Here is a 27,930-nt window from a genome sequence, read left to right on the forward strand (position 1 = left end):
ACAGATTTGGTCACCTGCCCTCCATTGAATACTGTATCATTCACCAATGAAAGAGCTTCAACAAAAGCTAGTGAGACTACCCCAGAGCACCACACAGACAGCCAAGTAGTTGAAAGACACAGGAAAAAATTGCTTTCAAAATCCCCTAGATGTGTTTAGGATTTGAAAGTGTCTGACTTGCTGAAGAAATAAAGAAAAAAGATACTGAGCAAGAAAATAAACAGCCACAGCAACACATACTGAACCTTAACTATCTAGCAGTCAAAAGTTAGGTAACCCAACAGTCAGTGTCATAACATGTAAACATTCTGTCTACATTCAAACTGAGGTGCTAAAAACAAAACAAAACCAACCAACAACAAGAAAACACCATTTGCATTCAATGTGAAATAAAAATCCAGTTCCTCATGTGTATCTTTAAAGAATCACCTGGATAACTTAAGTCCCATTTTGAGTAGCATATGGGATAGCTAAAGCCATAAGTAGCATAAATTCAATACAGAATGCACCAGGCTTTCTAATGATAACTACAGTAGCCTTTGCAATCATGCTCTACTTTCTTTTGAAATACCTGCCCCATTCCCTATACCGTAGCCCTTGTCTATTTACACTTTAAGTCTTTAGGGCAGGAACTGCCTCTGACTGGAATTGTGGAGTCTTAAACTCCGCTGGGCCTGCAGGTATTCCTTTGATGCAGATCATAATATGCTTACAGAAAGGAAAAAGACAACGTTCTTTAGCAGCTAGATTAAGTTTGGATAAGCAACCACTTATTTCTGGCAGTTAATGCACAAGAGGGCAAGAAATACTATCTTTGATCTACACTCACCTAACAAAAAGGGACTGTTTTGACAGGTAATTTCTAATCAAGAGGATAATCCAGACAGTGCATTGCAGCTAACATTGGTGAACAACATTTTATTAAATTCAAATACTAGTGAATTGTCAGCACTTATTTCAGCCTGCGCGTAGTGCAGCTTTCAGCACTGTTGATCATGAAATTTTAATAGAATGCTTGGAAACATTCACTGATATTTCAAGAACACCACCGGATTGATTTAGAACTTAGCTGCTCTCCAGAGAGAAGTCCTTGTTGTCTGGTATCCTCCTTTTCCTTTTCAGCTCAGCAGGTCACTGAAAAAAAAAAAAAGAAAAAAAAATTTGCTTGAAATTCAGGTTTACTCAGAATTCACAGGCTGTGCTATTGCCCATCACTGAAATTCCATATTTCTCAAGAGCTTTCCATTGCTGTCTAGATTTATTTCACTTTTATTTCATTTGATGTTATGCTGGGATCTCCTTTCCCCAGCTCCATGCAACAGTAAAAACTCACATGCAGTCAAGTTTCCTTACAAGTAAATGCATTCAAACTTGAAATTATGATACCATTTCACCCCACTGCCCTCATAATAGCCCACTTCCATTTGCTTTTCAACAGCCAAGTTTGGATAAAAACCTTGCCTTCAAGATCATTTTGGACTGCAACCCATCCTGTGAATTAAATTCAAAATGTGACAAATATGTGCACAAAAACCTCACACATTTCTCCCTCACATCCTATGACAGCCCGTTCTCCATCTCATGAATATTGCCTGACTTTGCCGACATTCGTTTCCTAAGACTCAAGTTCTGCTTTGCACCCTGATTTCCCCCCAGCCACTTCATTATCACAGTTCCAGTTAGTTAGTCTTCCCATTGCATCAAACTGTAATACAGAGAGAGCCTGTCTGTACTGCCCGGCAGGAGACACCCAGCTGCCTCTGGCACTGCTAGCCTGGTGCTGTGCCAACAGCCAGCCTGAAAGTAACCAAAAATAAACACAAGCCTCATTCCAGCCACTTGAAATAAGACCTGAGTATGGATCAGGCTCTGGGGGCCAGTTTCACCATAATAAATTGTAGGCATTTCACTCCTACATCTTAGGAAAGCTGGAGATAGCAGGAAAAGTAGGTGAATTCACAGGCAACCTAACCCTGTCAGAGCTACAGTTCTCTGAGGAGCACCGGAGCTTTTAAACTACAAAGTACGGTCATTATTTAATAATACATACTGCCTTTTGACATGGCTTACCTTTAAAAAAAGAGGAGCCCTCATTTTGCCACAGGAACTCCAGTCAGCCTGCCCTCCCGATGCCCCTACACAGCTCCTATCCAAATGAAGCCTCCAAGAGCTTTTTTCCCTTTACATTTGCAAAGACTACAATGCTCTAACTTCAAGACCCTGCAGCTTCTGCCTGTGTCACCACAGAGATGCCCAAGACCACAGCTCATCTCAGCCAAGTGCATGCAATGATCACACCTGTGCAGTTCTTCACACATGCACTCCAGCAGCTGCACCTCAGGCCTGCCAGCCCTCCCCCTGCTTGCTGTATTGCAGATGTGTTTGCCACAGGTCTGCTATCAGCACACGCACCCTCTCCGAGGAAAGGCCCAGGTGTTGATGAAAGAGTAATTCATTGCATCTGGCTTAGCCACACCATGCTAATTGAGAACAGACCCAGAGCTTAAATCAAGGCATCACTGCTAGGGGGTGCCTTGATTTCTGATGGGAAAGCTCCTCAGAGGGAGCTTCTGTTCACTACTTCACTCAAATTTGCTCTTGTGTGGCTGCTGTAGCCATGAAGAGTTTATCTATAGTATGCTTTGCTATAGTAGAAGGTAACTCTGCAAGAGTAACCTCTACATATCAGAGGAGTTAATTACACCCTACTAAATCAGTCGTAGAAAAAGCTTATGATACCTAAACTTGGAACTTGCCTTCACAAAGGTCCTGACTTTGCCCTGCAGGACTGGAAGGAAAAGCTGAGAGGAAAGTAGAGACCATTTTCTCAGTAAGGCAAAACTATGCAAGAACAGCCATAATTTGCAGAACACCAGACTTCCTCATTTGTTGCCCCTCTATCTCCCTTCAAAATATTATATTATTCAGCAATGATTTCTCAGCTGTGATAATTATCAGTAATCATGGCCTATTATGGGCTTAAATCTAAGAGTAGCAGTACAAATAAGATCTAAGCATAAGACAGACTATATTCAGAATTAATGGTTATTCTCCTAGCCCTATCATTTCCTGCTGTCCATGTTATCAGAGATACTGTAGGATCACATAAACAGCTGGAGCCAAAGCAAAAATGTAGGGTCAATGGTGAGCTGCAGAGATGTAAATACCACATCTTCACATCTTTTGCTCCTAGGGCTGCTCTGAAAGTAATGCCTCTCGTTCTATTATGTTGGCCCACTATGTCAGAGGTGGATGCTGATGGTATGGCAGTGGAGGTTGAACCTTCGTACCAATATTCGGTTCCGTTTTGTTGCCGTGTGAATGATGGCAGCAGGTGGCAGTCTGACAGAATGGCGTCTGATGTGGAAGGGCGTATGAAGCAAAGCTGTGTTGTTGAATTCCTCCATGCAGAAGCAATGGCACCCACTGACATTCATCAACACTTGCTGAATGTTGATGGAGTCCATACAGTCAGTATGAACACAGTGAAGTGGTGGGTGGTCTATTTCAGCAGCGGTAACAGCAACATAAGAGACAAGACACATTTTAGACAGCCATGCACAGCTGTTACATCATGAAATGAAGAGCATCTCTAACAGCACATCCACGCAAAGCAACTATAATGACTGTGGCTATGCCGAAAAATAGTGTTTTGTAACTTAAAATTTTCTCTATCGAATAGTACTATTGTTCTCTTTGTATCTGCTGTAGTTTCCATGGAAATAAATAGATGGTATTACTTTAATGGTGACCCATGTATTTATTCAAAGCCAAACTTCCTGCAGGTGCTGTACTCAGCCATCCCTTTTGTCATAAGGATTTCCAAGTCTGAAAGCACCAGCAGTGCTAACTCTCAGAAGGGTGATTACCTTTCATCTGGTCACTCCCTCTAAGGAAATACATCCCCACAGTACTGATGGCTGCAGTTTGGGTCTCTGCAAAATCCTTGGGGGAAACTGAAACATACATAAGTCTTAAATGTAGGCTTGGATTCCACAAACTCATCTTTCACTTAGAAAGCTGGAAGGCACACTAGAAAATGAGCTTAATGAAAAACAATTGCTCTTGCTTCAACAATCACAGAACACAATTACTTTGTGCGTGAATGTGTCATTTCCCCTACACCAAGACAGGACAAAGGGTTGAGTTAAAATGTACATTATAAAACAACAAATTCCCATCTCCCCTACTTCATCCAAGACAAGCAGCAGAACTGTTTTACACCAAAAAAAAAAAAAAAAAAAAGGGGGGGGGGGGGGGGGAGGCGGGAAGAAGGGCCTTTAGCATTTCAGTGGAACCGAGTCACTGTCAGCTGAGTTACTAGGCTCAGTACTGCAGTATATATATTGTAAGTAGAGGAACATCTGGCCCCAAAGCCTGCTTTTTCATGAAAGGGTTGCAAGTCACCCCTACTGGGAAGATAGCCCTGTGACTGCCAGATGAGAATGTCAGCCAAATGTTATGCTATTCCTACAAAAACTGGACAATTCGGGATGATCAAAACACAGTCTTAAAAGACATAAAACTAGAGGACAACTGGGAAGTTTTCTAGATGTCTCGTTAAATTTCTGTAGAACTTGATGAGCACTGGTTGACAACTTCAAGCTGCCAGCACTACCTCTGCAGACAGCATAAGGCTATGTATTAGCCACAGTGACCAGAATTGACATAGGACCTGATTAGAATGGTATGTTTTAAGCAAAGTTCCTCTCAAAGTTGTAAGGGGTGCTCTGTCATCTTCCTTGCACAGAAGCTTCTCCAGAAGAATTAATTCTGTTGTCTTTCCAGTTCCACAAACTCAAATGGTCATTAAGAAAGTGGAATTGAAGTGTCATTCCCAAAGATTTTCAGGTGACTAAGCTAGCTAATGATTTTTTAATATTTTCTTATGCCTTCAAGAAAAGTGATGTAAGTAATGCAGGGGGTTTTTTTTGTTGTTTTTTTTTTTTTTCCAATTCTATAAACTCATCTGTTTTTGTCTCATTTCAGAGTTCCTCTGGAGCAGCTCTCCAATTGGGCTTGTTTTGTATTTGTTGAAATATATATCCGTTTATTGTCCTAGTAACAGAGTTGAAAGGCAGGAAGCATAATATCTTTCAATTTCTGAGAAGTCATTTCTTTCTGGCTAACCTGGTCTCTCTGACCCAGAAGAAAGAGTATCATCATTGAATTAATTTCCTGCCAAAAAAAGAAGAGCCTAAAATGAAATAAGCTACAGGGAACTGTGTGGAATAGGAATAATAGCAGAGTGATATGTTCATTTTATGTAACTACTTCTGCTCTTTTATGCGCCAAGTAAATTATTCTATTCTTCCAGTTCTTGTGGCTTGTTAAACATTAGAGGTGTTATTATAGCTGCAGCTTGAAGAATCTTATTCCTGAACTATTTAAAACTGCTTATAAAAAAAAAAAAAAAAAAAAAAAAAAAGTAATGCAATGCATCTGCACTTAAACAGAGATACTATTAGGTATAAAACAAAACCAGCCAAAGGTAAACTAAAAAAGAATTAAATAAATTGCAGGAGGTAAACGCATCTCATAGAAAGTAATACACGCAGTATTTTTCAGGCTAGTGACTACTTTAGAGAAATTAGATACAGATTACTGTTCATTAGGATTTTTACTTAGACCTTCATAAACATTTAAGCAAGCTTGTCCACAGCACCCTCCTTAGACCGATTCAGAAGGTAAATACAAGAACACTCAATTATCTAAAATGACTTATTTTCTTTCAAGATTATGTTACAGTTGTCTTGCAACTTATGGAGAAATCAAGCTGAAAACTGTAGTGTATTGGCTATTAACTCATAAGAATTTAGGAGGCCAGCCAAAGGAGATACCAAGAAAGCAATTCTGCTTTTATAAAGCTAAAAAAAAGTTGATATTTCACTTCTTCCTTTTCTGCAGGATACATATACTGATCCTACTTACAGCAATAATAATTGCTTTTACCTCAGGACTTAGCAACCTACTTTCTTAAGACAGTACAATAGGGTATTTTGGGGGACATTGTTTAGTGTGCAGACTTTGTGCTTCCGTATACCAGATCACCTCTCCCTGTCTTTCCAGTTGGGAGACTTCATTTTCTTTTGTGAAAGGATGGCTTTTCCCAGTTTAGACTGCTAATCCTCCCTTCTCATCAAGAACCAGAGGCTAGCCTGGTTCTGTGATGCTCCCATCAAGTATTTCCACATTGCACATGGCTCCATATGGAGCTAAGGTTGTGCCAGCTGAAGAAAAATAGCTCCCATCTCAGATATGTTTTTCAAGCAGCTTGTTCCTTCCTCCGTGTGAACATGCACTGACAGCCTGTCTCTCTCCTGCCTAAGCTTCAGCATCCCAAAGAAGGTTGTTGGACTGCAAGCAGCAACTGCCTGCTGATAGTTTAGGCTTTTTTAGTGATGATGTGGAAGAGGTGGTATTACTGATACCCCAGATAAAGGTTGTTCAAACAGCATCTCCTACTCTTCCATCACATTTCCAAAAAAATTTCTTGTCACGCTATGGAGAGAAAATCTCAAAATCCAACTGTCTGCTATGTAGGCTTTCTATAAACAGAAACAAAATAAATGACCCCATTTCAACACTAGTCTCGGCAAGTCAGTGCTTCTTCTGCCACCTGGTTTCTCCATAGTCATTCACATGAAAAGGAAATAATGGTCTTTCCCTCCTCCTGTTGTGCTATCTGGTCCTATCAAGCTGAAAATAGTATGCTAAATGCCTTTTCAGAACCAGCCAAAGCAAGGTAATCCAGTTCCTCTTTCTGCTTGTGCTATCTGCACTAATGCTGACCTAAAGGGGGCTTAAAGATCTGATTGTAGGAGGTTCATATACGAAATTCCCTCCAGATCTCCCATTCTGCTAAGCTCCTATAAGAGAAATCGTGTTTGTAGTTCACAGACTCAACTCCTATCTGCCAGCTTTAGCAAGGGCCAGGATTGGCTCACATCACCACTGGAAAAAGTTCAGCTTGCATACAGCATTGCTTGCCAGCCATCCTGCCAAAGCAGCTTTATTTTCCACTTCAGGCTTCCCATACAACCAAAGCAGCATTTCGATGAATTTGTTGCCCATAGATTTTTTTTTTTCTTTTTCTTTTTCTTTTTCTTTTTCTTTTTTTTTTTTTTTTTTATGGTGACAAGTGAGAAAGCTTTATACCAAACGATTTACAAGGCAGGTGAGCCTTAATTGCCCCTGTATCTTTCTCTGGCCTTAACACTCATGCTAAATGTATGTAAAAGCTGTTGCATCAGCAGTTCTTTGTTATATTCCCTTTGTAAACTATCACACAGGAGACAAATTAAGGCAATGTCAAGTTCATCTTCCAGAACTTGCGCTTCCCATTGTAAAGTTGGAAGGCAATGGAAGCCTTGATTGTTGTAGCAAATAACGTCAAATGTAAGCAAAATTAAATTGTTTTGCATTTAAAACATTTCAATTCAAGCACGCTGAAGATAGCTCTATTTGCTTCAATGAATTTTCTGAGTAAGTACCCACACTGTGGTTGTGCCCATTTGACTCCAGACCTTGTTTTTATGATGTGGTTGGGTCCTAAGTACACTTATCCTTAAACATGCTACAGAAAGATCGATACAAATTAGATCATTCTGTATTAAGATAACCCCTCCCCAAACAATCCCATAATTCTGATTTTGTGATTCAGTGTAATTATGTAATGCTTGTTCAAGGCCAAATACGCTGATAGGTTGACATTCAAGGCAACTTTGAGCTATTCTAGTCAGTAATGATCATATATCCAAGTAATAAAATTAATCAGACCTCTTGACGCTCTACTCTCGTGCTTTGAGAGCTCCTCAGATCGCCATGCTCAAGAAATGCCTCCAGAGGAGAAGAGACTGTAGAATTCCCACCAAAGTTGTGTTTTGCTGTCGTATGCCCTTTCTTCTTTTAAAATACTTCCATCTGCCTCCTGCAGAGCTTGATACAGCATCTCTGTGTGCAAATAGCATGCTCCTCTATAATTAGCTTCCTCCTCTGTGACTTAATCAGTGATATTGTAAACCAGACACTGTGATAATTTGATCAGCTCAGTGGTGGTGAATTGTAGCATGACTAAAAAGTCCAGGCTGGTTGTAACTATAGGAGAAGCATCTGCTTGAGGGGAAGCACAATTCAGTAGTTAGGGTCAGAGCATATGATTGCATTTAAATCCTATAGCTAATCGCCATTCCTCCTCCTCAGGCAGCGTGCCACTCTCTAGAGCCAAGAGGCATGGTTCTGGTAGGCACGTGAACTTTCTCTGCCCCTTTGATACCCAATGTCCAATCTCAGCTATTTCATACACTGCTTACACAGAGGGGGAAGGACAGCTCCATCTTCCGCAGAAGAGATCACCATCCCATGATTTCACGTTTTCTTATTATGTAAAATTTAGGTTTCAGGGCTATTTGAGTAGAGAAGACAAAATGATACACCTCCTCTGGCCATATGAAAGAATGGAAAGGTATCAGGAGAAGCAGGTTTTTCCTCTTTGTGTCCTGGGGGAAAAAAAAAAGGGGGGGGGGAAATACCAGTAGTACCACAGGATTTTTTGCAGCACACTCACTACAAGCTGCATCTCTGAGGCCAAGATAGACAAAGGGGTGGCATAGCTGTGGGTCCCAGTGGTGCTAGCCTGCAAGAAAATCTCTTCCCAGCCTTTTTTTTGTTGTTGTTCTGGTGCTTGTAACCTGCTAGATGAGTGGGTGTATAGAAGAAAACCTCTGCACTGAATCTGTTTTAGTGGAGAGCCATGCCCATTGAAAAATAAGATATGCCATTGCTTCAACCAGCTCTTCATTGATTCTGCCATTACTAGTTGCAGGCAGTACACTGCATTTCCATATTACCTTGAAGAATTTCAAACATGTATGAATAAGTAGATTTGTTTAGTCCTCTTCCCTATCCTTTCAAAACCACAGCAGGTTTCTGCAGTACATTAGGTGGCTGTACATATTCTGGCTTCAAGCCATCCATAGTAAGATATCATTGAACCAAGAAGTTTCCTTTTGCAGTGTCATTCTCTCTAGGTTCCTTGGGTAACTCCTGGCTGTGTTAGTACATGCAAATTGCACTCTATGATCTGCTAATGAGTTCTCAAGCTGGAATGCACACTCAAATAGCTGAAAGTCACTTACATTATTCATCTTTTTCAGTAAGCCTGGTTTCAGATATACAGATTGTTGCATACCATTTGGAGTAATTTGCTCTGCATCGATAAGGAGCCATTGTTTCTATGTGTCAACTCTGGCTTTGCAGGTATATGCTTGCATGGAGGTAGCATGAGCAAGCTTCCTTGCCTCATGCTGGTAATTACTTCACAGCACTCAGTGCCAAAGCTCTCACTCATAGCAGATTTCTCCCCTGTATTTCAGGTGGGTGTGAATTTCAGAGCATATGATACAAAGAAGAATAAGCAGTGCATTTCTTTCCAAGGAATTCTGCAGAGAATACTTATTGTTAGAATACTAGGGCAGTTCTGGGAGTAGCAAACGATGACCTGGACAAAAGCAAATGACCACACTGTGAAGAAAATCCATGAACAGGTGAGAAGTCAGGCTATAAAGGGAAGGTGGACTCATGCTACATGTCTGGGAATTCAGTGCAGAGATTCTTTGGATGCAATCAGAAGAAACAGATATCAACATCTAACGCAAGTGACTGCTTTCTCAGCACAGAGGAGAAGCATACTTGGGCTGTGTTTGCACAACACCAAGAGGGAAAAAATTCATGAATGGAATACCACCTCCTCACAGGTCAAATTCTGCCCTTTGTGAGCCTAAATGATACATGCCTAGTTTTTTTGCCCCATTGGCTACCTAAACTGAAAACACATCATGCTGCAAACAGAGGGATCATTCTGTTCAAAGATGTCCTTTTCCTCATGGCAGCAAAATAAATAATTGGAGCAACTATAGTTGGAGCAAGCTGTTGGAGATTCCATTGATTAATGGAATAAACATACTGCATCAGTCCCTTTACTGGGACAGGTGGAGGCATTCACAATCCACTTTATTTTAAAGGCCAGAAAAAACTAAATGAACATTAATAAATTCCATCTTAACATTGAAGTCCCTGGAGATTTTCAAGAAATACATGGATATGGCACCAAGGGACATGGCTTAGTGGGCATGGTGGGGATGTTTGACTGCACTATCTTAGTGTTTTTTTTCTAACCTTGTCAGTTCTAACCTTAATATTCAAATGACTCAGATTTTAATTTTTTTATGTAAGAAAAGGTGCAGGGCTGGATTGTTTCTTCTCCCCAAAAGGACTGTTCCCAGGAACCCCATTCTGTGACTCTAAGGCACAACCCAAACTTCACTCCCAAAGACACTGTCAAGCAATAGTGAAGAGCAGTAGAGACTCTGCGAGCAGTGCTGCAGCATAACTGTGTTGTCCCCTGTGGCTCACGTAACAGGCCAGAAAAAAAACAACACACTTTTCTGGCTTTTCAAAATCCAGAGTGTTTCAAGGAACAGGCCCCTTGCCCACTGTGACACGAGTCTTTTTCTTTATTTGGGATTGTCCAAAAATTCTCAAGTTCGTGTTTGTTTTGTACAAAGACAAGAGGCTAGATGCTGTCTTGCTTTCAGTGGATTGCTCCTGTGCCATGATGGGAGTGTGCTGCTACAGAACTCTAAAAAAGCACTCAAAGAAGTTAGCAGTACAAGTGCCATTGAAAAATTGTGTCCCTGGCACTTCTAAATCCTTTTGCAGCCACTGGGAAAACTGCCCAGTGTTAATACAGACCCTAAATACTCAAAAGACTTTGTCACTGGATGCAGCATAGTAATGGGAAGTCACATTGGTGCATCTCTGTTGTATAAATCACTAGCCAAAGTGATAACAGCCAAATCCACTAAGGGAAAGAAGTAAAGTCTTGCCAAACTTCAAAAAGAACTAAATTAGTCCTGAAAGCTAAAATAAAGTTTGGTGATGGATGCAAGAATGAATTCTGGAAAGATAAAAGATTAAAAAAAAAAAGGCACCTTTAAAAAAATTGTTTTTCTGATAAATTCCCTCAGAATACATTCATAGATCTCACTTTAGCATCCCTTGCTTTTCTGAAACATCCACTTTCTAAGAAAGCTCTCCAAGGCATCCATGTTTTAGTGCTTTTCACAACATATAAACCTCAACCAGAACAAAGTTGTCTTTTCCTGGCCTGTCACTTTGGTTAACACATTAGGAGCCTAAAGAGCACTCTCTGCACATTGCAGTTTATGGAAAGGGTAAGGCTTATCCTTGCAGAAAGCCAGTCAAAACAACAGCACCCAAACAGCAAGTATGCATATGGGCCACATACTGTTGCAAAGCAAGTACTTAAAGAAGGATCCAACTTTGGGTCTACAAAGGATTATTGAAATGTTTCACATATGCCATGCCTTAAATTATTTGCCATAAAACTGCTGCATAGTTCTACATCTTGGTATTTGAGAGAAGTGTTCACTAGGATGTGCCTGAAATCACTGCTAAAATAGCACATGCAACAACATTCAGCAATAGTCTGAAAAGGGACTGAAAAGTTAGAGAGGAGGCAGAACTTCACCATGACCATAGTTTGAGGAAGGAGAAGGAATCCCTGCCTCATGAAACTTAAATTAGTGCACTCCAATTAAGTTACTAAAGAAAGTTAAGAATGGAGCACGAGTAGCTTAACATAAAGTTCTGGATTTTGAAGGTACTTTTCCCTATTTTACTAATGGGGAATGATGTAATGAAGTAGCAGCTGAGAGTGGAAGACAGATAGAAAGAGGGCTCAGATTTTAATAGTACTGAACAGGAGCTTAAATATTGCAACAAAATATTGAGGCAGAGGTCAAGTCTCATTAACTACAGAAGTTCTAATGAAAACTCCATGTCTTTATGAGGAAATGCTTCCGTTACCTAGAGATTACTTTCTCAGTAAGAGAGGACACTACCTACTATTTCATCATCTCGTGACATCGGGGTCACATGTTCTAATACCAAAATGCCTGCACTGAGGACCATCACTACACTCAATCAGATCCCATGACATAAGAACAAATACTTTAGGCATATTAAGTCCATAAGTATCCTGTGCTCAAGTTGACTAACAGCTCATCTCTTTCCTTCCATCTCATAGCCAACTTAAGAGGCACTTTGAAATGAGGCCCGTAGAGAGTTTTCCTCTGAGAATCTTCCAAGCTGACAAAAGAAAATCTGATTTTGGCAATCCTGTAGTGACAGAAGGAACTACAAGAAGTTCCTCTTCAAGAAGGAAGGCTGGTTTTCTTGTTTGTTTTTATGTAAATGACTGCTTCGTTTCTCTTGGAACAAAACCCTATATAATGACTTTGCTAAAGGTGTTAAGAACAACAATTAAGACATTCATTGAATCCAGAGATGTATATTTTGTTACCTCATTGCCTCCATTTCCTGCAACAGATACTAGCCAGAACAACAAGAGCCCACTGACCAGGCAAATCCTACAGCAAGACATACCCCTAAATTATGCTCCTTCAACCTTTAAGCAGATTACCCATTAATATTGCCTCATTCTGTAGTGAAAAACATCCACTGTGAGGATGGGGGCTGGTTCCTTACACTGAGATAGTTAATTCTGGCAGGTATCCACTGCTGTTATACATATTCTTTTCCTAAATTCCAGTGTGGAATGACTTAAATACAAGATGAACATACACAACAGATTCATGCCCTGTTTAGCAGCTATTGCACTGCTTTATGAATTCACCAAACTCATTTGAGTAATATATGCACACGCACTGTGGGATGCAAGTACTTTATGTATCACAATATGTTTTTTAATCACATGCCCCTCACTCTAATCCAGTATCAGCAAAACAAACCTTTTGCAATGCTTTCCCTTCTATCCAACATTTGGATATCGAATTTGGACAAATGGAAGGGATTCCATAAAGACAATCTCTAAATGATAGCAGCAGAAAGCATAATTAGATTCCTCTTTTGGATTAGCATAAAATCATCTGCATGTACTTAAGAGTTCAGCAAGGCTTAAATACTTTGCTGCTTGAAGATTGATGGATACGTCAGATCTGCAATGATTTGGAGGTTTTTTTGATTGCTGCATTCCCAGCACACCAACATTCTGATTCCAGTCTGAGCATTACTAGCTGCATTCAAACCCTAGATTTTTTCCACTGCCTGGATGAATTTTAGTAACATAGAAGCTTCTGAGCAGCTTTAGCAGCTGCTGCTCTGAACAAACTGAAACACTTGAAGGGAGTTTGGCACCAAAGTTTCCTAAAAAATTCTCCCTAAGGCTGTTTGGCAGAAGTCTAATAGGTATCCAAGATGCTTCCCAGTAACAAGTAGCATAAGACAAATACACATCAGTCCAATTAATGGTATACACAGATGTGAATCAAGTTTGCCTATAGTAGACATGTCAAAGAAAACAACCACCCACAGCCAAGTCACTTTAAAAATATTAAATCTTACTTGGTGCTGTTTGCTATGAAAGAATAATAAAGCAAATGCGTCGTATTTTATTTTTTTGTTACTCTAAAGGCTTACTACAGAAAAGCAAAGCAAACCTTATCCAATGATTGGGTGAAAATTCAACACTGGATGAGACATGATGTGGTCATTTACTGCTCTAAGTTCCTTGCTCAAATACAATTCTCCTGTAACTACAATTTCACTGTAGTAGCATGGACGTACATCTATTTGCATGAACAAACCTGAGCCCAAATCTTCATTTTACTGAGACCAAGCAGAACAGCCTTGACTTGAGCATCAGTAGACTGCTGCTTCAAGATTCACCACCACAACCACGAAGCTTTGGGCAAACCAAACTTCTTACCCTTTTTGTTGCTTAATTGCACAGGGAGCTCTTAGAGGAAGTGGCTCCTCACTTCAGGCCATTCATCCTGTGTGTAGCATGATGCAACTCTGATTTCAGTTAGGGTTTGTATGCAGTACTTAGTACGATAGTGATACAACCATTACACAGCCTGCAACACATACTGAGAACTGAAACCTGATTCCCTTAAGCTTAGACTCCACTTAATCCTGTCATGCCCTGTGAAATTTGCCCCTTCTATCAAAATACCAGGATTCCCACAGGAGTTCATTCATTACTTAAGCTTCTCTTATAAGACTTCATAGCACTCACAGCAGGTGTCTGAGGTGACTGAATTATTTAAACAACTTGGTTATTTTCTGTAATTCTTCATTTCTCCTCAGCTTCCTCACGAAGTTCAAAGACATCAGTTTAAGTCTCTGCAATGAACCCACTTCAAATTATTTCTTTGAAGCACCATCTCACAATGGGACTCAACTACATTTTTTTTAATATGTATGGTTGTCATCTTTTTTGTTGGGTTTTTTTTGTTGTTGTTGTTTGTTTGTTTAAGATGCTGCAACAGATGAGTGACAGATACTCAGTAAAACTCTTGTTGCTTTAACATGGTAGTCAGCTCTCTGGGCAATGCTTTTACTGTCCTGTCTACCACTTAGTGTTAAGAAAACATTTAAAGCTGTGAGTCAGATCCAGAGCCTGTGAACTGGGATGCGTCCTCTGACACCCTGGGCCAGATATTCACCTGCTTCACACCATGATGGATCACCTCTGAGATGTGCAGAAGGTAATTCCACCCGAAGAACAGTTTTCAGTAGAGCATGATTAGGGATCTTGTAGAAAAAATAACAGCTTTTTTATTATGGCAGTGGTCAACCTGTCTCATCCTAGGGAAAACACTGGTATTTACCCTGACATTGGTTTCTTCTCTGAGCTACATAAAAAAGTATTGTGCTTTCTGGCTTCTATTAAATAACTTCCTGGGACATATGATTTCTTCAGGTTTTTTTATTATTTTTACATGTTGTATGGACACAAACCAGGACTCTCCTCAAACAAAGGAGATTTAGACTACCATGTTGTGATATAATGTAGTAACTTATATTGCTATGTATTTTTTCATCTCAGCTATTAGATGTAGTATCTAGGACAGGTATGAGAGAAGACAACTAAATACAGTAATAATGTTATTAATCCAAAAGCAACTGCATTTTTTTTTTCCACTAAGCTTAAATGTTGAACTTCGAAAAAAAGTTGTTTTAGTTGACAGTAAGCTTCAGAACTATGGCACCAAGTTGTCACAGTCTTTATATCATACATTTCTGCTAACCATCTGGCTGCTGTCGGTGCTTTTGCCACTCAGGGAGAATGTAATTTACAAACAACCTCAGCGAATACCATATGCATTAAAGTGGGAAACAAATGATATTCTAGAATTGTAGAGGAGCTTTTTTTTTTTTTCTTGCCTTTTTTTGTCTACAGCCCAGTAAGGTCAGATACTGAGGGCCTAGTCAATAACCCTGCAGGCACCTGCTTGGCTGCACAGGATGAGATGTGCAGAGACTGTAAAGCCACTCTGTGAGCAGTTCAAAGGGACCAACTCCAGCACACAAGCCACATCCTGGAGCCAAGAGCCCAAGCTCCCTTATTCAGACAAAAGTTAGGACTTGAAAGACACATCAACCAACACTAGGGCTTATGGCCCTGGATTCAAGAGCTCTTTTTCCCCTACTGCAGGTTCACTGAAAAAAGCACAGGATCTCTTAATAATGAACACATGACAGTTAACTGTAAGTATTCAGAGACTGAGGTGTGAGGGGAGGTTCTTTATAGCCACTCAAGATGTTAAGGAACAAGTTTTGAAATATTTATGGTTGTCAGTTAGCAAAGTAGAGATTTCCTTTAAGGAAATCTGAAGGAAAAAAATAAACAAAGTAGAATTCATTAATCTTTTCATGTGTTTGAAAGAGTTCAGATAGTAAATATTTTACCAGTGCTTCTAATTAGTGAACATACAGTCATCTAGTCTTGAAAATAGGATGTATGGAAAATTTCTAATCAAGTTGAATGTTAACAGATGGGACTTTACAAGCAGTCAGCAATAATGTAATCCTTCTTCTATTTAAAGAAATTGGAATTTTACCACTTGCTTCAGGAGAAACAGGTCTGGGCCAATTTTAAAAATTCCTGTGCTATTAAATACATAATAACTACCAGATTGAGACAAAGTTATGGTCTCATTTCAAGACAGCTAGATAACCAGCTGATAGAAACTGATCATTTTGAACACCAACTGCATTAATTCCATCCTACTATTTTATAAACAGATATTAATCAGGACTGAATTGCTATTCAAGACAGTAAAAGGTCTTACAATAGTAGCTTTCGAACTCCAGCTCAACAGCAATGTGAATGACACAAAAGGAAGATAGAGAATGAGTTCTTCTAGAGATACAGTTCAACACTTAGGCTGATCCACACAGCATTATGAGTTGGACTCATGGATCCCTTTCAACTCAGGATATTCCACGATTCCACTTGATCTGAAGGCTCATCCTTAGGTTACAAATGCAGATTCCTTTGTAAGGGTGTACTACCTTTGCAAGTAAACAGCAAAATATTATTCTAACTTTAAGTGCTAGCAATTCTACTCCTTTCACATACACAGAGCCTCTCAGCAAAGTGTCTTAGCAACTGAAAAAGCATTTCATACAAGTCACTTCCACAATAAAAGATCTTGTGCACAGGAACTCTCATAACCTGATATTCCTCAACATTCTGCAAAAAGATGTATACCAATTTGTATTAACGAGGGAATTGATTCCCATGTACCACTCATGTGCAGTGTAGTTGGTGAGTTAAAAATGATACATTATCTGTGTATTTAATTTTTCATGGAGGGCTGTAATCAGTACTCTTCTGACAGCACTGTTGTTTCAATAGAAGTGCTCTAGTACAGTTAGGCACTTTGTCCCTGAATACCACTATACACGGGATATACCTGATTTTGTTCCTACAGTGTAGCTTCTGGAATCATCACGGGTTTCAGACATCTCAGAAGTAGGTTCTACGGAAGAGATGAATACCAAGCATGCAGAGGAAATACTGCACTATTATAGTTAATCTTTAGGCACTGGAGTCTGAACTGAATGCAGCTGCCAGCATTCTCATCTGTATTACAGTTTTTAAAGATAGTGTCATTTTCAAGTATTCACACCAAACTCCAACAAAACTCCAGAGATACTGTAAATATAAATTTTAAGAAAATACACCAAAGAAAAAGAAATGTTTTTTGTTATAAGAATATTTTAACTATACAGAAGTGTGGTATTCATACAACAGCTACATCAAGAATAACTGTATGAACTAGCTCCTCCAAAAGTTATTGTTCACAATCTGAGTAAGACTGGTGGCCGATCTGAAAATGAAAAATGCCAGATGCAGTGTAGATAAAACTATTTTCCCACTGCTAATCTGCAGAATTCTACCACAAGATTCCAATAGAAGATACCTCAGAAGCATTTGAAACAGCAGCATTTGTTTCAATATATAGAATACTATCAGCAGAAAGGAAAAAGATGAAATAAAGTTATTTTCAGAGTTGAACCAACTTTTACTACTTAGAAATGGAAGAAAACTTTCTTTTGCACTATAGAATACTTACAGCTCCCCAGAAACACCTGGTATGGTCACCACTGCAGACAGACTTTGCTGGGGTGTGAGGCTGACCCAGTCAAAATGATTCACAGCAGATAATCCAAGAGCCTTATTCAAATATTTAAATATCTCAAATTCACTTTTTTTTTTAAAAATCAACATTAGTTTTGTTTTATGCATCTGTGCCTATCCTTGATTTACAGCTACACACACAGAGCACTCAAGAGTAGACATCTTATTTTTCCTGCCCTCCTTCACAAAAGCAGCCAGTAGTAACTAACCTACTCTCATACTGAAAACACATTGAGTCAGATTTAATTAAAATTCACTTTGTGCAAAACAAACATTGTGTCAAAAATCAGGTGCCAAACTGCTTATTCTGTTTTTAGTCCAGAGCAATTTAGGCAAGTACTTAGCTATACAAAGAGCATTTCCCAGCCCACAGAGTACATGTACAGTTGCTCATCAGCAGTCCTTGGAAGAAGTAGAGTACCCCAGTAGCAATGCTGCTGAGGATGACAACAATGGGAGAAGCTGGCAAGGTGAGTAGAAAAATGGTTGGTGAAAGACGTGGAAAAGAAGCACTGAGAAAATGCTGTTGTATCCACAGAAATAACTGAAGCAATTCAGAGTCCCCATGGGGATAGCCAAAAGATTTCAAGATCCTTTCTTTTGTGAGCCTCACCTTTCCAGAGTTTCCATCTTACGTGTCAGAGCAAGGCATGAAACAAACTCATCCAGAGCACAGGAACCAGATCACTCTCCACAGTTGCTATGCGAGATACTGTGCCAGGGCTACACCAGAGCTTGCAGAACCCAAGCAAGACTCTCCACTGTTCCACAACAGAGCATGGAGCTGGCAACATGGACTGGCCACTCTGTAGCTTTTGGAAGATGGGTACAATAAAAGGACATGACAACCCACTCTGTGTGCCTTGCAGCTGTGAACATTTTGCATTTTGGTTTACAGCTGTCTCAAGATGGGAGGCATATGCTTGCACCATTCAAAAAAAATGCTGCAGATGCACTGGGTTTTGCAGAGGAGCATCTACCCCAACTCAAGAACCCAAGTGCCTGGGAAAGCAGGGATCTTACTGTATTCACAGGCTCAAGTTAAGTGAAGGATTTCCCCAGAAAATCCTTTTTCATTTAATTGCCCCTAAACATGACACAAAAAAGCCAGAGTTTTGAGTGAGAAGCAGGAGGAGTTGAACAATTGCTGAAAATACATCACACTTTAAATCCAGTAAGCTTCCTGATTCTATGCTTCCAGCTGTAAAAGCCCTGGCAGACAGATCCAGCTAGAGCTGAGCTTCAAGCAGCTTGGCAGGGGATCCTGGACACACTGAACAGCATAGACAGAAGGCAAGCAAGCAGGTGGCCCTGGCCTTAAACCCAGTTACCAAGACCCATGCAAAGCTGCAGGAATTGTCTTCTACTCCTTCAATGAGAGACCAAGGGCAAATTCTGCCTTCTTTTTGGGTACCACTGTGGCAATCAAAACAGCACAGTCCACATGTTCCTGACTTAATCTGATGCTGCTTATCCTCTAATTCATTCTTCCTCAATAAATGGAAGGAATGCAGAGTCACCCTGAATATTTAGAGGCAATGGGATGTAGGCAAACCGTTTTGTCATTTTGGCCAAAATCTATATTCCTGACTCTGAAGAAGGTTCCACCTCCCACCATGCTTCAGCCTCAGAAACAAATCAAATAGATTAAGTTTTTTTTTCAGCTGCTGAATCTTTTACTCTCATTTCCTCTCTCACCCCATCCCAGCTATTCTGCTTTGCTCAGTGCGTTGCAGTGAAAAAAGCAAATAGGTTAAAAAAAAATCATGGATCTGTATAAGCAAAATGCTGTTTTAGCAACAGTTTGTTTTCTATTTGTTTTTGTCACTACACATTTTCTCCTCCCATCTCAGGTAAGAGATCAGACCATGAGGACCTAGCTCACCATTCTACTGGTAATCTGTGAAGGACTGGAAAGCAGATTGGCCTCTGAAGGATGAACTGTTGCAGAAGTGATCCAGCCCACAACACTGCCCACTATTTGAGGTGTTCTTGTCCCTGATGCCTCACACCAGATGCTCAGTGAATTAGAATAGAAAAAAAAAAAAAAAAAAAACTTTCTCCTCAATCCTTCTGCATTGTACTTCAAACTTAGCTGATTCCTTTACCTTCTCTTAATACTTCACCAGAAAAGCAACGTTCTCTTTCTGTAGCCCTTAGAAAAGATGGAATATTTTATGCAACCCCAATTCAACATGTTGAAGAGTTTCAGTAAGGAAAGACAAAATCATTAAGAGAAAGTTACGCCAAAAAAATTAAAATTCCCCTCCCACATTTACAGAGTAGAAGGATATCACTGACCAGTGTTTGCTAATGAGTAAATAAAAGAGGAGGAAAAAGCTGGACAAAGTGAAAAGGACCTTCTGTAAGATTTAATGGTCAAGTGTCTAGTCTGCCACTGTCATCTTCCCTGTCTTTACAAGATCTTGGCTCAGAATCAAGCTAAGCAGTTTGCAAATCTAATTTGAATTCTTAAGCAAGTCTAATTTATCATGCTCCTTTCTAAGGTCAAATCTATTCTGTATTCTTTTTCAAAGTTTTCCAGTGCAAGTACTGGAGCAGCATAATAAGAATGATCTCTTATCTTATGAAAAACTTCCTTCAAAAAGAAAATAGTTATGAATTTCAGCTTTTATAGTGCACTTTGGTACACTCACTGGCTTTCACAGGAGCCTTGTACACCTTGCAACTGCCATCTTTAAAATGTTTATATACATATATTTGTAGTACTCAGAGGAGTTAAATCAAAAGACACCTGAGTGCAGCAAACTTGGGAATTGTATCCTCTTAATACAAGTGCTTTGCTAAACCTTAGAGAAGTAGAACAGTAATTGACAGACTTGACAGGACCAAAGGATAGCTTAGGAATATTAATTGCTAAATATCAGGATAAGTTTTGAACATGGTTCCTACTCTAATAAATGACAAACTGGAAGGCTTGAAAATGCACCAGAAACAATGGAAGCTGAATTTAGCACATTTGGCTACACAGTAGAAGCACAAATTTTAGAGTACAAATCTGATTCTTCTCTCTACCCATGATCCAAGCTCACAAGGGATACAAAATTACCTGCAAAAAAACTTCATCTGCTAGGGAACACTGTCATGTCTCAGACTTTGGCTGCAATTTTCTGAAGAGCCTGAGTGAGCCAGAGCTAAATACCACTGAAATTAAATGCATACAGAATCTGATTTTCTTGAATAAGCACTTGTGCGGAGCTACTAATAATTCGGGTAACCAGCTCAGTACTGCTTGATTCCATCTTGCTCCACAGTAGAATAAGCTGTTTTATTTAGAAGTTGCTTATATTTTTTCATTGCCCCTTTATTTTTGTTTTATTTTTTAAACTTTTGACATAACACAGGGCTCTTAGGACAATCAGTCCAAACTTGAAAAAGGGAGAAAAGAAAAGTTTCAGAGTAATTGAAATGAAAACACAAGCAGCCATAGCACTGCAGGATGCTGGAGGAGTAAGAACCAGTTTGTTTTAGTGGGACATGACAGATGTTGCCCCCCCAGTGGCAGAGGAATTCTGCTGCTATTTCTGAGAATATCGTATTCTGCTTATCCCTTCACCACGACTCTACATGGCCCAAGTCTTAGAGCAGACTATTTTCAAGTGAAATTACAAATTCAAGCTTGGTGACTGGAAGAAGCATAGCCTGACATATCAGGCAAAGTGTTGCTCCTTCATATTGCTTTTATTTTGCAGTATTTCAAGCTGTTTGCAATGTAAGGCTGAATCCTGAGGGAGGTAAGCTAACAAGGAGAGGAGAGATGCTTAAACGTATACAACATAGAAGTTCACAGCATAAAGTCTCAGCTGTAATAAACATGCACATACTGCCAGAGCTTGGTGCTTGACAAATACTCATTCCACAATGGGCATCAAGTATGCATGTGTAGGTATGTTTCTTTGGCACCTAGTTTAAAAATCAGGGTGTAAGCATTGATCTGGTAGGCATGGATGAGGTCTGCAGACATACATAAAAGCATACAGCATTTCAAAGACCTGACCACAAAAGCTCCAATTTGACAGACTGACTACTGACTTGGAAATTCCCATCTCTGGGTGTTTTTCAAAATCTGAGGTTGGTTTATTCTCTGAGAGGCTGGGTAGCTACAGAACAGGCAAAAAAGTCTTTGTGTCAAAGGCACAGGACTTCTGCTTTTAGTGACGAACCATGGCAAGCTCAGTCCAGAGGTTAATGGATGAAGCATGACTTTAATGAAGCCTGTGCCAGTTTTTATATCAGCTCCCAAGTTCTTAAGTTCATCAAGTCTTGACGGTTATGATTTTTCCCACCTTTAAAAATTGGGATTACTTCAGAATTTTTCAGAACTTAAATGTAGTGCTCAAAGAAAACAAATCCAGCCTCAATTCTTCAATAATATGCAAGCGACATATTGAAAGCCCTCCAGGCATTGTTCCTACACTAAGTTCCAGTGGTCAACAGCTAAAATTCAGGCAAACTCACAAGGACAGGTTTCCCAGATGGCAAGCAGAAAACAAACAAACAAACAAAAAAAAAACACAAACAAACAAACAAAAAAAAACAACACACAAGCAAAGGGGAAGAGTTTACTGCCAACAGTGTTCATTAAGCCAACATTTACCTGGCGTTTAGGACAGTGTCACATACTCTGCTCCAAATGCAGTCAAGCTCTTTTAAAGATTCTCCTTAACTTATTTATTATATCCAAACTATATTACAACATCATGAAAACAGGCCCCAATCTCACCCACACCAAATAAATTACCAGAGAGGTTTTCCTTAATAAAGAATTTGTTAGCACTTACATTGCTCTTTGCTTAGAACCATATTCACAAGCTCTCCTGAAGAGAGGTGGTTCCTCTGAATCAGGGAGTCTCATCCTATTTTCTTTCTTTAGTCACATATCACTTTTGTTATTCTTTTCACAACTTCCGACTGTTGTAACATCAGGATGGATCATTTTCCCCCACACGGGCTAAAGACATGGTTTTCCACAACAGGGCTCTAACCACACTGTAAAAAAGTTGTACAACAAATGACTGAAATCCAAAATATTCTCAGACTACTTTGGAGATGACATTGAACAAGAGAATGTATCCCTTTCCTTGATATTAAGACTAACTATTTGTCTGAGCAAATTATGAATCACTGTAATCTTTACATTGTACCAGCATATAATTTCTCAAAGCAGCTCCCTGCATCTGTTCTTGGACATTTGGACACATTTTGACACTTCTGTCATCTCTTTCAGTCTATTTGCCTTGAGAAGCCTGTTCAATAACATACTGCCTTTCACAATAGTCACGACAAGGGAATTATAGGTTGTTATTCTATTCTTGTCGGCTGGAATGTCTTTTAACTACTTATTGTTTATTTAAAAACAATAATCCTCCATTTTAAAGATTCACAGAGCAAATAAGATGACTTGTTTTTCTGAAAAGAAAATTGCCCCACAGACGTAGATGGTCATGCAACCAGTCTGGGGTGACAGCTGGTATTTAAATGGAAAATTAATTCTTCTCAGTCTGTCAAAGCAGGAACATCATCTTCCAAAAGAAGTGTGAGATTGCTTAAGCCCTTGCATATCATAAAGCCACTGACAGCAAGAAATGAGTAAGAAGAAATTAGAAATCAGAAATCATCCTTTCCCCAAGAAATCTGCAGCTCTCTTCTAAACTCTGCTTCCAGATCCCATGGGGGTGGGGGGGTTAAGTAATGTAGCAGAGGCTAGATTTCATCTAACAATGGTGGCAACCCAACAAATCCTAGGGAGACTGCGCAACTAGGATAAAGGCACACAGTTTTGTGGGGGTTTTTTGTCTGCTTTTAAGTGCTTCAGACATCAGGAAAGATGAGAGAATAGGGCTGCTCAGAGCCACAATTGCTCCTCACTGTGGGATGCCACCAGTAACTTATTCACTCTATAGAACAGCTTATCCTCTGCCATATCCCTCCAGCCTGCTTTCAGGACAGCTGCCCCAATGAGTGTTCCCTGTTGGGTGCCTAGCAAAATCTTTGTGTGCACTGTGCTGTGCAAGCTATTTTCAGCTCTACCGCCTTTCCTTGTCTGCACCCTCTCTGCAAAGACTTTCTCATACGTAACCACTGTGTAGCACAGCAGTAGAACCCAAGAATAAAATCCTCAGCAGCTTTTCAGGAGGTCCTTCATGATGTACATATCAGAGATAGAAATTCTCAACTGAATTTTCAACCTATGTGTATTTGTGAGACTATGTTCAGGCTCTCTCATTACACTTGAGAAGTGTCTCAAGGGCTGGCAAAACAAAAGACTATTAATGCAGACCATTTCTTCTCACAGAAATGATCTCAAAGCTGAAATATTCTAAAAGATGTATTGAAAAAGCCTTCAGACAAAGTTCATCCATTTAGATTCTGATATTTCCAAGCAGTGACTCCCACTTACTTAAAGATACATCTGAATATGTTCATTATCACCTTCAAGTCACAGCCTTTGAATTTCTATTATACAGATAAACCTCTGCTGCTGAAGTACTTGTCCCCATCCTCCCACAGCACAGTAGTACAGCACAACTAAACCAGTGATGAACATGAGACCTAGAGAAAGTTGGGGCAAGCTCACAGGCTCACCTTCAGGCAACCTGACTGAAGCAACACAAAACACACTTCACAGAGCTAGGAAGTGAGCGAACAGTAGGCATGTATAAGCTGAGGTTTATGTACACTAGCTCATACTAGCCTTTACTTCAGTAAAATACTTAGTTCAGTTTATCTTAAAGCCATAAGCTTTGCCACTGTGGGTTTTTCAAACAGGAGATAATAAGCATAGAAACACACATGTAGATTGTAAGTGAACAACTGTGATATTACAAACACCATGAGTAGCACATAGCTTTAGCTTGTGAAAGACCTGCCATATATTACATTGCATGCTTCTGCCAAACTGATGATCTGGATGCAGATCATTGGTTCTGACTGCAGATGTTAGGAGTGCACCATTCCTAACAAATGCATAATCTGATTAAATATGAAATGCACTGATACTGTCAAAATCCATTAATCACTTTCAAGACACATTAATGTAGGCCTTACTGGCAGCTGTGATGATTGTACCATCTCTGCAGGGTAACACTGCTCAAACTTACCCCATTGGATCTCAAAAAGGAAAAGATACAGAGCACACAGGATACACTTAAGTGCACTTTACATATATTTATATCATGGAAAACTTGAGTTACACTTACATTCATACAGCTTCCTCTGCTATTAAATATCTGTTTAACCTTCCACATAAAGTGCCTTATGCAAAAACAGCAATAACTTGTCCAAAACACGTGGATTCAGAAAAAACTGCAAGCATAGCAGGTCTCTGAGTTAAAACAGGCCCATGGAGACACTGATCTCCCTGCAAAAGTAGGGGGAAACCTATAGATATTTCAAGCACAACTTACATTGCAAACTGACCCAGCAAACCAGCACCACACACGGAGTACACTGCACAGGAAGGCTTCTATGTGATTAGGAAATAAATATTACAGGTGAAGAATTCCCAGAAATAATTGCACATCCAAGGTGATGCTTAGGCAGTCTCCTACTCCTATCTTCCATTCACTGTATCACATGACTATGGACCTGTCATATCAGTCATTTTTCCATGGTTTAGTTATCACTCAGAAATGGACTTTTTTCCATCTCCACTGTTTTAATCCTTCCTCCATCTCAACCATCTTGTCAATCTAGGGACTTCATTCTGCAATTTACAGGATCAAATAGAGGATAAATGAGAAATTTTACAGCTTCAGAAGTAATAAAGAATAGCACAGTAGAACCAGTGTGAATTGTTGATCAAGAGAACAGGATTTATACTGTAAATTTGTTAAAGCAGAGACTTCTACTATGCAGTAGCACAGTATTTGCCTCAGTGGGGCCTCATCTTATCTGAGACTCATGGGTGTTACTTAAGAAATTGCAAAACAATGTTAGACATTTAAGAAAAATAAGGAATACTCAGTTGCAGGCCTACAGGGGTACTGAAACATGCATTAAGTAGGCGTTCTGTAGAAGTATATAAGCATATAGCAGTAAATGGAAAGTGGTGCTTTCTGCCACACAGGTGGGAGAAAATCACTACAAGGAAGCCATGTTTCTGCTCTGCCAGATGCAATACCTTGAAAGCCTGAAAGATGCAGTACTGCACAGTAGTGTCAGAAGCAGAACAGAGGACATGTAAGCACACACTGATGTAAGTTAAATGGTACAAATGCCAGTCTCATTATCCCTATGAATTTATGAGACAATCACTAATACGTGAAACTTGAACATTGCTAGATTTTTGTACAAGGCTTCACATTGTACTGAACTCATTTTTTAACCTTCCAATTGCCTTAGCAATCAGAAGAAACATTGTGGACTGTAGTTCAAAAATCACTATAGTAACTGTTACCTGACACTACAGCTGAGGAATTCCTATCATGACCCCCTCAGTAAATGCCTATAATGGTGCTCCATAAGAGCAGACAAATCCATGATCAGAGCAACTCAAAGTGTAATAGAATCTTCAACCATAAAGAAATTCTAATAGGAACACAGCACATTAGAAGAATAGAGATCTGTTATTTCAGATAGGACTTATTTTTCTCCTTTGGGAAATACTGGTATCTTCTATCCCAGGCCAGAATCTGAGCTATGACCACATTATCATGAGAACTGTATTTGTAGGTTTTTCATGGTTCCTTCCCTATCTGCTTCCTTGCCAGACATCTCTCCTATTAGGTTTGCTTCTATATCACCTACACACTCTGCTATTAATAATGCAGAGGAAGCAGATGAAGCCAAACCCTAGTGCCTATATCAAATACATTATGTGAAATGCACAACATGCCACATCACTGGAAAGGGAAGCTCATTTTCCCAGCACCATACAAAATAAAATGGGCTCTAACACCTGGAAATTTGTTCTGGAAATAATTATATGCAAAAAAAAAAAAAAAAAATTGCAAAGGTAAAGCCTATAGAAAAAAAAAAAATCAAAGCCCACACAATAAAAGACAACTGGTCCACAGAAGAGAATACAGCTTCAGAATCAATACAAGCACATACTAAATGCTGAGATACCTCAAAAGAAAAGTCAGACTCTGTAATAACTACTTTCTACCAAGATTCTTAGCTGGTTGGGGATTTAAGCAAGGGTTTTTATCACCTTGCTACAAAATAGTAATGGGAGAGAATAGTGCAGTTCTTCATAGATAATACATAGAGTTTACCAACAGTGCATACAGTTAGCACAGGCATTCAGCAGCAAGAAGCATCTATCCCCTTTGGAACTCACACAGTCCTGTTCGCTGAGGGCTGGAAAGGATTTCTACTCCCTGCAGCATTTGAATATGCTGCCTTCCTTTTGTTAAATACCTCCTGCTATCGGTTTGTGTTACTCTGGAACAACATTGGCAGCTCACAGCATCACTCACAACAAAGCTCAACCCAAAAGTCCCCTAAAGGTGTTCAGTGAAAACCACCAAAAGAGTGCTAGTCCAGAAGTTACCTGCTCTTAGGACCATTTCCCCCATAAAGGCTAAGGGTACTGTGAAAAGAAAAGCATCTATTTCTGGAACTACTGGAAGCAATTGAACTACTGGAAAACAGTTTCTACTTTTCATAAACATGACATTCATCGATAAATGAGCACTCATCTCCTCCACTTATACAGTACAAAGCATGTATTTGACCTGCAAGGCAACAACCTGAAATAAAAGTAACCATTAGTACAGTTCACTGAACATGTTAAAAGTTTTCAGACAAAATTTGCATTTACACTAAGGCTGTTGTTTAGCACTGTTGCAGTATAAGCCAACCACTCTCCCATCAGAGCATCTAGGAGTCAGTGACTTAATGCTGCACAGAGCTATGCTTGTTTTTACATTCACATCTTTAATAAAAATATCAATTTCCTAAGCCCTTATTACTGCAGCACTGAAAATACAAGCTTCTCTGCCAGCTGTCACTCACACAGTCACCTCTGCTCCTATCAGCTGATGGTCACTCCTACACTGTGCAGCACAGACAGTTTGGACCCTCTCATTTGAGGAACTACTGGCTCTCAGGTTTCACATGCAAGGCTGGTTAGGCAAGTAATGGGCTCTCCCCTGCCTCTCCAGGGCAGAGGGAAGAAACAGCAGAAAACTGCAACACTGGAACCTGCAGCACTGAAAACCATGACTGATTCACACTGCACTGAATGAGCCAATAATTCTCATAGATAGGACTATCATGACCATACATTTATCTTTGATTTTCTCCTTCCCAAGTTTATTACTATTGCCACCATCAGTACTAGCCACAGAACACTCACCCTGGAGTGTGCTGAAAACGCCACACTCTAAGCATGGGACAGGTCTCCCCTAATGTTTCTTTGATGCCTC

At 39.7% G+C, this 27,930-nt stretch overlaps 1 long non-coding RNA gene across 1 annotated transcript in view; it reads right to left on the bottom strand.

The window, feature by feature from the left end:
• Positions 1 to 1,067: 1,067 nt before the first annotated feature.
• The window catches only part of LOC122156676, a 33,418-nt gene continuing 6,555 nt past the window's right edge, over positions 1,068 to 27,930 (bottom strand). The window contains exon 3 of the long non-coding RNA XR_006167608.1: positions 1,068 to 1,134. This is a non-coding gene — a long non-coding RNA (uncharacterized LOC122156676). The remainder of the gene's footprint in view (positions 1,135 to 27,930) is intronic.

Source organism: Centrocercus urophasianus, unplaced genomic scaffold (genome assembly GCF_019232065.1).
Source record: "Centrocercus urophasianus isolate 14NV4802_14NV808 unplaced genomic scaffold, USGS_Curo_1.0 seq_13, whole genome shotgun sequence".
In the NCBI taxonomy this organism is placed as follows: domain Eukaryota; kingdom Metazoa; phylum Chordata; class Aves; order Galliformes; family Phasianidae; genus Centrocercus; species Centrocercus urophasianus.